This window comes from Xiphias gladius, chromosome 12, assembly GCF_016859285.1.
Source record: "Xiphias gladius isolate SHS-SW01 ecotype Sanya breed wild chromosome 12, ASM1685928v1, whole genome shotgun sequence".
NCBI lineage: Eukaryota > Metazoa > Chordata > Actinopteri > Istiophoriformes > Xiphiidae > Xiphias > Xiphias gladius.
The window spans coordinates 4,924,531-4,936,277 of record NC_053411.1 but is presented as its reverse complement, the minus strand read 5'-3'; the positions used below and the strand labels follow the sequence as shown (position 1 = coordinate 4,936,277).

The 11,747-nt window shown below is 38.9% G+C and overlaps 1 pseudogene; it reads left to right on the top strand.

The window, feature by feature from the left end:
* Positions 1-3,511: 3,511 nt before the first annotated feature.
* LOC120797489 lies at positions 3,512-5,344 on the top strand (annotated as a pseudogene).
* Positions 5,345-11,747: the final 6,403 nt, after the last annotated feature.

The window sequence follows — 11,747 nt, the reverse complement described above, 5'->3', positions numbered from 1 at the left end:
CAGGCCTAGTAGAAGTTGACATTTACTTAATATCAGAGAAAAGCAGCAGTCAGATTTGCTTCGGGTGCAAAAAACACTGCAGGGGCTAGGAAACTTGATATCAATTGATTAGCCTGCAAAAAAAAAAAGGATAACAACATTTTTAAAGAAATTACACATTTCCCAGAATTTAAAGGGATAAAGAAGAGATTTATGAGAAATGTTTATCAGTTTTAGCACCCTCTATCACTGAGGCATCTAACAGAGACAGAGGACCTTTTAATATCTAAGTGGGAGCCAGAATTAATAGGAATAGTTTTTTAGCCACAAACCTAAAAACAGTTACCAGTGAAATCTCATTAAAACAAGTTTTTCCAAAGATATCAAAGACATGTATGTATGAATGATTTCCACCGTCTCTGTGCAACCAGGTTGCAATAGATGTCTCTGTTTCTGGTGCCATTAGGTACTGTACAGGGCCTTCCACAATTGGAAGGTACAAAAGCGTTAATCTAAAGTGCAGTTCACAGTGGTAGATGTACAGCCTGCTTCTCATATAGCCAAGCTTTCATCGTTTACAGAAACAGACCACACCTATCACTGTAGTAAACATGGTGACCGCATGCCTCATGCAAGCATCTTTTCACAGTTTCCACATGGTCAGTAGTTTTAAGAGAAAATGTATGGACGTTTTTTTAAGGTTTGGTTTACTTTTTGTCATTGCATGTGTTTCATACAGGATGATGGTGTGTGTCAAGCTCCTATTATACTTAGAACTTGAGAATGTGTTTATATTGGTGCACTAAGAAACCACAAATGTTACCTGCTAGTTGGGTGAGGAAAATGTCAACTGAAAAAAAAAAGAAATGTCTATATATATATATATATATATATATATATATATATGAAAACAAGCAAAGTCACTCTAAAAGATATACAATTTTACAATAAAACTTAAAAGTGCTCTGTTGTTTCCAGAGGTTCCAGACTCCCTGGAAGGAAGTCACATTTGTTAAAATTACAAACAGACTCTGTAGAAGTAAGGAAGCCTAATATACTCTATCAGTCAATCAAGAGGAAAACTTGTGAAATGCAAGTCTTTTTGGTACAAAATACCCCTTTGTGTTTCCCTGGACAGTGTTTCCTTGCTGAGCGGCAGTGGATCGATAGCAACATAAAGAGGGAAGTTCAGACTAATTTCTGCACAGAACGGGAACTGTGCATTTTGTCCCCCATAATTTATATGTAAATGACATTTGGAATGGATCTCTCCAAGGCCAGTATGGGGAGTAGGGACAATTACAGCGAACCAAAAACTGTTTCAGTGTACATTTGGGCATGTGGCCCCTGCCCAGTTCCTCACCTGGCTCACGTTATTCATGTTGGTGCCACAGAGGACTACACATTCGGGCAACACACTGAGGTTCACTCTCTATGACATCTGTAATGAAACCACAGCCGCCGATAACCACAAAGTTCCATGTCCCAGCAGCCAGTGATGTTCTCCAAGGTGAGGGTGATGAACCAGTCAGACCTGACAGATGTGGCGGAATGTAGAACAAGTTGGTGTTGGCGAATCTGTTAAGTCTGCTCTTGCTTCAGTAGGAATCCAAATGAAAAAAAAAACGGTGTGGTACAAATTTAGGGGGAAGAGACTGCAGCAACCAATTTACCTACTTTCACTTCCTACCTTTTGATTTAATTTCATTTATGAGTTTAAATTACTTCCTTTTTACCAACTAATCTCTGCAGGACTATTGCAACATGGGAATAATAAACTGTTATAATTCAGTAAATATTTATTGCCGTCTTATGTGCGTTATAACAAATAAATGAATGCATTTGCTGAGTCTTCGTTTGTTTAGCATGCTTTATGGTATTAATGTTCTCTAAAAATCTTATATTTGATTTTTCTCACTTCTCTTTGACCTGCTCAATGGCCCACTAGCAGGTCATTTCTCTGTGGTCCAACCAACAAGTAAACTATTAAGCCAGATCACAACTCAAGCAATCACAGGTTGACAGCTGAGTCGAGTTGATTGCTGCTGAGTTTTGGTGCCAGCTGTGGTCTGGTACTGCTGGAGAATCAAACATGGCCCTCATATGGCCACCGGATTTGGCTAGGTTTTGGGAAAGTGGATAGGAGATATTTAATCTAAGAAATAGGTCCAGTTATTAGCACTTTCAGCCAGTGCTGACTCCTGTGCTGGGTGTAATTGGACCAATTCTGGCTTGTCATGAGTCCAGTTACAGCTGCATTAAGGCCTTTGGGTCACTGTAGTTTGGGCAGTGTAGCTGCTTGTAATTGTACTTGCAAAACTCAGAAATTAGTGAAAGACAGAATGAAACTAAGCTCCTAAAGCTAGCTAAAGCAATGCAGAGAATACTATTACTTTATTGTCAATGTTAGATGTATGCTACTCTTTTCAGCAAAATGTTCCTTTAAGTATTCCTGATAGGTTCCCTGTGGAGTTTTAGACCTATATTAGCGCTATGGAGCTGTCTTTCTGTGAGTGGGTCCCTGTTTTGTTTATCTAATATACAGGTGGTGGAAGATATGCTGCAAAGCGCCAACAAAAACATGGATGTAATTAACACTGGATTTGAGATGCTTTGAAATTAAACGACTTTAAAAAACCATCAGCAGTGTGTCTATCCAAAAAACAGTTTTCTTGTTACGATAAGTTCGGATCTAATGGATAATTCACTGACCTAAAGTGGTGTAAAGTGTAAAGTAGTCCAACAAAAATGGGTCCGTGAAATATCAAGTCATTTTTCAAAGCTTTGAGTGACTCAAACAAACTCTGTTCACCTCCATTGTGTGAAGAGGCAGTGACACCACAAACTTCAGACATGCATATCTGAAAACCTCAGTAGGTAAAACCAAAACTACACAAGAATAAGGGATGGGTGAGTAATTTGAGTAAACAGGCCCTTTAATGTAAAGTATAGCGTGAGCAGCAGCAGTCCAAAGAAAAAAAAAATTAATGATCGTAACAGCTTTTTAAATATTATTCCTTTACAGAATACATGAGGAAGTCATCAACACTGAAAGTTTGTTGTTGAAGGCTGAGGTGAATATTTACTTTTGTAAGTAAATATTAATGTAACAAAATGAAGTGAGCGGAAAGTTACAGAAGCTACACAGCTCAATACTGCGAATAACAAGAATATTATTGAGCGAGCTGGAGTTTCAGCAAAAATCAACAATCAGTCAACAGCAAACTACAGGGTTCTGCTTAACACTTTGGCGTCAAATTTGCAGTCAGCCTGTAAAGTAAAATATGTGTGTGCTAAATGCCACTACAAACAAAGCTGCAACGTACAGCACTGGATGCGGAAGGGTGCAGCTAGCAAGCTCTCAGATTTTGACCTTTGCTTTGAGTCCTGTGGTGAATCAAGTGTGAATTATTGTGAAACAGGTTTCCACCCTAGCGTGAACACAGGAAGACCGGCCCCGTGGCATCCAGGCCATAGCGTACAGCAGCTCAGCAGTCAAGAGCAAAGACATTTTACAAAGGCAGCTCTCTGAAATGAGGATCATGTCTTAAATGCGGAAATGCAGACTGAAAGAACTGATTGGTTATGTACTGAGAGCAAGTACCATCTTACAGTATGTTAACTAGTACTCTCCTCTATAATTGTTTTAGTCGTCTAATATGCATTTGAAAGGATGGGAAAACCCAATTATTATATTGTTTTTAGGCTCAGATAGCACTGAAGCCTTTGGGACATCTGATTGGCCAATCAAACCCAGTCCTTGTGAAGAGCAGAGAACGTATAGAGGTTCAACCCATTCCGCACAGCATTTGAAGCACGATGACACCTCCAAACTTTGCTTTCTACTTCACATGTCTGTTCACGGCAAATATAGGTAAGCTGTGTCTTTTTGACTGCCCGTTGTTTGCTTTGAACCATAGCCATATGTTTCCTTGTAACATGTTTTCATGCATTCTGTCATACAGAGCATTACAACATACTAGCATTAAATTGCTTGTGCATTTCTTTTTGTCTCTTCTCTCTCAGCTCCTTTGACAGCTTTGAATCAATCATCATTACATTTTGAATCAGCTAATGTTGGGGAAAGTGTGACTTTGCCATGCTTCTGTCAAGATTATTCAGCAGTGATGTTTTACTGGTATCAGCAAAACTCTGGGACAGAAGCCAAAACTGATATCTACATTCTATAAGCATAATGAAAATGGCACCTTTGTTGATGAATTCAAAAACAATCCACATTTCTCCTTGGATACTAGAAAACGTAAAAATCACCTGACAATATCAAATTTGCGCATTTCAGATTCAGCTACTTACTACTGGGCAAGTAGCAATTTATATTACTTTGAATTTTGTGAGGGCGCTATTGTCAGTGTAAAGGACTCAGGTTTGAACCAAGTTTTGGTCCATCAGTCAGTTTCTGAGACCATCTTGCCAGGAGGCTCTGTGACTCTCAACTGTACCGTACACACTGGGACCTGTGATGGAGAACACAGTGTTTACTGGTTCAAATACTCTGAAGAATCTCATCCAGGACTCATTTACACCCATGGAGACAGGAATGATCGGTGTGAGAGGACACCCAACAGATGATGTGCCGTCTGTTTCTGTCTTGGTGTATTTCTTGAGTGGAGCTTTGGCATTCACCACCATCCTTATTTTATTGGTTCTCTCAGGGTACAAGATGAACAAAAGAAAAACAGTCACTGTACAGGTAACTGTTACTCTTTGAAGATGACAGCAAGTATTGAGTGCAAATCATACTTAGATAAAAGGACTTTTAATTTTGTTTGTCAAAGCAGAATCCAATGTAAACTTTTCAGCAACATCTACTCCAAATACAGAGGTAATGTGTCATGTAATGACATCAAATGATTAATCAATGAAAAATAAAGAAGTTTTAATCACACAACAATATCTTATTTCTTTATCCTGTTGGCCTGTGTTGCAGCAGTATTCATAGGGGCAAAAAGGGATTTGTGTTCTCAGACATTGTTTCATCAATACTGGTCAGCTTTGGCTGCTACCAATTAGATATCAGGCCCCTGGATAATCTAACCTCAAAAAGCTGCTTAACAAATGTTAACAATATCAGTTAACATTATCCTCTACTAATTACAGAATGGAAATTATTCATTTGTGAGCATGAATTTGTTTTTTCTCTCAATGACAGATTCCACACACGTCTCCCGTGCACTATATCTCAAACTGTATAATAGTGATTAACCACTTTATCTTTTATTACCAGTTATGTCAAGATGTAGAGAACCTTCATTATGCTGCTTTCAGGGATCACAAGGTCAACGGATCAAGAAAACAGAGAGATGACACCAGGAGTGAATGTGTGTACTCCAGTGTGAGGCAGTAGAGCTGGACACGGTTCATCTGTACTATTTGTGGAATTCTCCGGAAAAATTTCTCTCAATATGATTTCACCTAAATCTAATGAACACAAACGATTGCCTTGCAATAAACTAGGCTCTTCCATGAAAAACACACCAATCTTCTGTTAGAGGGTTTCTGTGACGTGACTTCGGTTTGCAAACCATACACTTGTTTCCACTGTCATTGCACTATTTGTTGCCAGATATTAAAGAACTACACTTCCAGCCTCTTTGGTGTTGGTGGGGTTAGCTACTCTGAGAGTTTCCACAATTCTCACCAACCCTGCATCACTGAGATCACATGTACAGTATGTACATATGTAAGGCCAAAGTCATCACAGAGTAATCCCAGAACATTCTTTGTAAATTCTTTATTCTACACGCTGCCAGAAACCCGGAGGCGTAAGAATCTTTTTACAAACTCTTTGCAGTTAACAGTGAAGATCTAAGATCTAAGACCCTCTCATGTGTTTGCTTTCCTTTGTCTCTGCGGTTTCAAGCAGGATGTCCTCTGTAGCTACATCAGTACGCTGAGGTCGGTTTGTTGTCAGTGCTACCAGTCACATAGCAGTTACAGAAAAGGATTGTAAATGAGAACAGCTTTACTGGGAATTCAGCTGTATTAAAATACTGTATAGGTGAGCACAGAGAGTAGGAGCGAAGCAAACAGATAATGGGCTGAAACCGGCTGACACTAGGCAGAATGTAAATACGACGCAATGATGTCAGGGATATGCAAATTAGCTTAGCACGGCATCTAGCAACTTTTAGCACTTTTTCCAGCAGGCTTTAGTTACTTTCCATTGAAAATAGTTGTGTGCAGCAGTTCCACAACAGTTCCACAACTATGTCCTTAATTTCACACACTGACCAGTCAAGATCCAGCCATATACTAGGTTTTGACCGGTTAGAATTAGTCTGAGATCAAAAGTCCATGTTAGTTTTAATCATATACAGTCAACATCATCCTTTTTATTACCTCTGCCAACAAGGACATGTTTTCACCCATGTCTTTTTGTCAGCAGAATTACACAAAAAGTTCTGAAACAATTTGCACCAAACTTGGTGGAGGGATACGGCATGGGCCAGGGAAGGACCCAATAATTTTGGAACGGATCCAGATCTACTATGAATTTGAATGTTTTTTCCCTGAAGTCTGGTGTACGTTGTTTGACAATTGCCTTGATGGGGGTCTGCACTAGTTTTTAGTCAGTTTTTAGCCAGTTTAGTCAAAAAAATGTTAACATTGTAGTCTAGCTTTAGTAAAAACCAAGAATTGGCATTTAAATAATCTTTAAAATATTGCTTTCAAATAAGATCTTAACAAATTGATTTTAGGCTAAAAGAGCTGGTACTGAAAATTAGCCACAACTACCACTATTATAAAAACTTAACCCTGAGTATTTATAATAGTTTGTACACTCTCATATTCAATAATTTGGAAAGAGAATGTTTGTGATGTTTTTGTCACAAGAGACAGGGGAACCCAAATGCAAAAAGCAGCAAACAGTCTCAAAGAACCAGGACGTTTAATCAAAGACTGATTGAGGAGTGGGGCTTTGGGCTGGGGAGGTGAGGGGAGGTGGCTGTGAGCAGGAGAGGTGCAGGGAGGAGAGCTGAGAAAACAAAACTGAAAACACCGGGGAAGCAGGGGAAAAAACACAGGAAACACAACGAAAAAACCAGAGTCATGGCCAGGGCCGTGACATTTTTTGCATACAAAAAAAGCTAAATACTAGAGAGCTGCCTTCTGCTCAGCTGTCCGGGATATTGACTTTAAAGTTCAGCCAAACCCTCATGTGCAAGCAATGCCCCATTGTTGTGAGATACAGCAGCTAATGTTGCACCACAGCCTTTTATAAATGAGTTGGCTTAAGTTAATACATTTTGAAGTAATGTAACGTTAAACATGTTATTGTTAACAGTGTGTTAGCAGTGCGCCTTGAGGTCAAGAGGTCGACCCGTTTATTCTGAACAAGCCCCGCAGTTGCCATTATGTAGTTTGCTGTCTTACGTACAGTACGTGTTGCAGGATGCAGAAAATCTTTGCCTATGTCGGCAGTGGGCTACTGGTGTGCAAAGTCACTGGGAAAATGATTCAGGCATGCAGGAAGCTAAATGTGCAGCCATTAAAAGACCAGAAGGAGATTTAAATTACGTTATCGCTTGAAAAAAAAACAGTCTGTAATTTTGTCCCCCCTTTTGTCATCAACACTATTTCACAGAGATTTACTGACAGTTATTGTTTGATGAAGTCAGTTTCGTTTTGTCCTTATCTTTCCTTCATCAAGTAAAAAAACAGGCCGTTGATGAGTATACTGTATATTGTTAAGATTTTTCTAAACAAAATTGACACTAGTGGACCCATGAAGACCTCTAGTCCCAGCCTCTGAGTAGACTAAAGACCTTTCAAGGTGACTGTACAAAAGATGACGGACAGGTGCATTTTTACATAGATGAAAAGGATATGATTACTCAATAACCTCTTACCCTTCCTGTTACATATAACAAAGGGCAAGAAGATGAAGAGCTGAGCAATGGAACTGAAGCTGTAGTACTGACACCAAGTTAACTTTTCAAATAAAATGTGTTTTCCACCATTAAATAAAACCCAGCTGATTTTCTGTAGCATCCAGTGTTACAGCCAGTTTTCAATTACCTGTATTTAACAATCTATAACTTAACTGATCATGACAAACTGTCAGGACCACACGCACAGCACAGCAACTTGGGAATAAAGACACAATTAAATGAAGACGTCCGGACCTAAGGACACACCCTGCTGTCACTGTCAATTCCGCCCACCAGAACTACTGAGTAGAAGATGGAGCTACAAGCAGAGAAGATGATGGTCTGCCTTCTACATATTCCCCTGCTGTGGTCTATGTGGAAGTAACAGGGGAAAGAAATTGATTTTTTTAAATGGTGGATTTATATACATAAAAGTGTACTGTTAAGGCTCCTTGTTTTTCTGTTTCTTTCAGGTGGAGCACAGTTAAGTGGCATCTCTCAGCCCGATTTTTTTCCAAGCAGTGGCGCTAGTGGACACTGTTAATATTGCATGTCGCATCTACAAAACTGCAAGAATCAGAGTATGGTACAAACTGACCATTGGGAGAATAGTACAGCTAGTGGCCTCAACAGATACGCTTTATTGATAAAAACTGAGAAATAGCTTTTCCACTCGTGTAAACTGCTCTGTGGTTTCCAGGTGAGCGAGCACTCTCGGAGAGGATCTGCAGGAAGTGACTTTTTCTTTAAGGGCACAGAAACCTAAGGGTGGACCAGTAAAGCACACCAGAGGATTGATTAGCCAGTTGAAAAACTGAATTGGAATCATAACATTTTTACGGAAATCAGGTGTTTTATAGTATTACCCAATGCAATAAAGGCGTTTGGAATGTAGTTTGTGGAGATGAGAGGATTAAAAATTAACATTTAACGAATTCAGTGGCAACATATCTTCCCAGAAACACTCAGGGGTCGTGAGCAACTGCCTGGGGCCCCAAACTAAGAGGGTCCCTAATACCTACCGATTTATTATGACATTTAGATATATAACATTAGAAATTGGTTACTATTCTAATGTATATGCACTTTGCAATGACTTACAGAATGCCCTCCAAACACTTTTTTTTACCATCAGTCCTCCTTTTCTGCACAGCATACATAAATGGACAATTCCTTCATTAGACAAGCCAATGCAATTGTTCAGCTCACAGCTCACTTTTTGCTAAGCATGTTGAATCTCTGCTATTAAAACCTCGAGGTAACACGCAGTTCAATATAAAGGTCAAACACTGAAACAGAGTTTCCACAGTAAATCGACTCAGTTACTTTTCACTGGCTGGTCCAGTGAGCAGTTCATGTCTTATATGCCCACTGTCCAGTTTTGGGGACTCATTCCCTTCCATTCATCCCTTTTTATTCAAGAGGGAAACACTTTACTTGTTATTCTACTACATTTATCTGGCAGCTTGGTACTGGTTACTTTTCAGATTCAGATTACACTGGTATTAACAGTTTTACTTGATATAAAGAGCTAAAGTACTTCTACCACTGCCAATTCCAACACTCTCAACTATAGAAAGGGTGAAAATAAGGCATGACGGGGCACCATGTCCGAATTTTCCCAGGGGCCTCGCATGACTTAATCCATCTGTAGAGATAGTATCTCTATTCTCTGGATAAGCCACACTCCTCATCTCGAACAAGTTCAACTGAACCACCTTTTTTCATTTTGAAAACTCTTGAAAGTTTGGTCTGTGTATTATTCAGAGTAACAGAGACACTGATTCCAGAATGGGAGGAAGCTGCTGGACTTTTTGATATTTATTTGTTTCTCAGCTCCTGTTACACAGATATGTCCGACACAACAGATGTATTTACTGTATGTGATATCTGAAACGAATGTTTCACATCAGTAGTTGCTATTTACTTTGTTTCTTTATTTTAGACTCAATGGGTTGTAGACACTCTTTAATTTTGAGGACATTATGTGTGACTCATACCATCTGTGCATTCAACCAGCCAACCATGTTCTGCAAGGTGAGGGTGATGATCAATCAGACCCGACAGATGAGATAGTCAGTATAATCAGAGTGTATTTGCTGATGAATTTCATCACCATTATTCAGTCAAATCTGACACAACCATCAAGGGAAGAGTTGGAACATACTTCTGTGGAGTACCTAATTTAAATGGCATTCAGTTTGGATCAGGAACCTTTTTGATGCTGAAAGGTAAATGATAAACTCTGTAGATTATCATTACATTATCATCTTAATTGAATCTCAAGACAATTTCTGCTGAATATGAACATAAAACGGTATAAGTATGGACAGTATGGACAGTATAAGGGCAACATTTCAGTCCAAGAAAATCTTAAAGTAACAATAAGTTTTATACTCATATAAGTAAGTAAGTAAGATCAGTGTTGATACACTATACAAAATTATACAAAAATGTGTTTTTCAAAATCTAAATTAAATACTTTGTTCATTCTCTTCTATTTATAAGGAGAATTTGCCTTCACCAAATCAGCTGAACTGAGCTCAAATGTTATTGCACTGATGCTGTAAAACATCCTTCATAGGATGGTGACATTTACAGTATAATTGTATGAACACTTTGCAAAAACAACCAGAAAAATTCCATAGGTAACTATGCATTATATGGAATAACCGTATATATATGCAGCAAAAGCAGAGTGATCCGTTTTGTTAAATTCTGCAGTAGCTACCACTCTGTTTTCAGGGCATCCAGATCCAACAATGGATCTCCTGAAGGCAATCACGTCATGCCTTTGTTTCTTTAAGCATTTCTGGCCCTTTTGGGGTTTTTTTTGTTTACAGTTTGTTGAGGAATTTTCTTTGACAATAAAGACAATTTAGCGAGGATATGACTTTCCAGCAAGTTTAACTTCATAAGCCTTTGCAAATGGACTCAGCACTGTACAGAGATCAGAGGTGTCCACCAGTAGGAGCCTCGAGTAGTGAGAAACAACATCATATACTGATAAGATCCTCCTCTCATTACTTTTTTCTGTCTGGGTCTATTCTTCACACACTTTTGCAGAAGTAACATCTGCATATTTTTAGACAAAAGAACAACCAGTATGGGGCAGCTTTTGTAGGTGGTTCGGCACCTGCAAAATAACATCAGAGCATGCAGTGCCATCTCCACACAGTATGCTGAATCAGAGTGGAATATAACAGTTCAAAATTGCAAGAACATTAAAAATTATCATTACAAATTCCAATTTTATACCTTTAAATGTTCTTATTTGGTGTAATATACACTGCTTCCAAGTCACAAGGCAAATGCAACTTAATTAAGTCTAAGTGTTGCATTACTTCCAAGGTATAATGTATTTTTTTTTTTCAATGCATGAGATGCAGTTGTCTATTCATCAGTATGTCCAGCTCCCAGGAGCTCCTCCTGCAGATGAGCTCCAGTGAAACACAGTACAGACACGGTACTTGAAACTCTTAAATTTGGAAAAAAAAAAAAAAAGGTTTCAATCCGAGTATAAGGGTTTGTTTTTTTCCTGCACCCATGTTTGTCTACTCTAGAGGAAGAAGTGAAAATCAATTTCTTACTAACACAAAAAGATATTTGTATAGTAGCACAACCAAGCCTTTCAGTGAGCTAACATTCCATTTCGTCCATGAGTCACATGTTGCACGGACATGTCAGGTTCATCAGAAACAGGCCGCACCTTTCATTCTTATTGTAACATTTTTTATAGCATTCCTGTGGTCAGCAGCTGTACATTGGTAGAGTTTGGTCGTGTGCCTATTTAGGACCCTTTGCTTGCTTTGTGTTTGTATGCAGGTGGCTTGAATCAGGATTTCCTCATTTTGGTGCAAAGAGCCTGTGTAACTC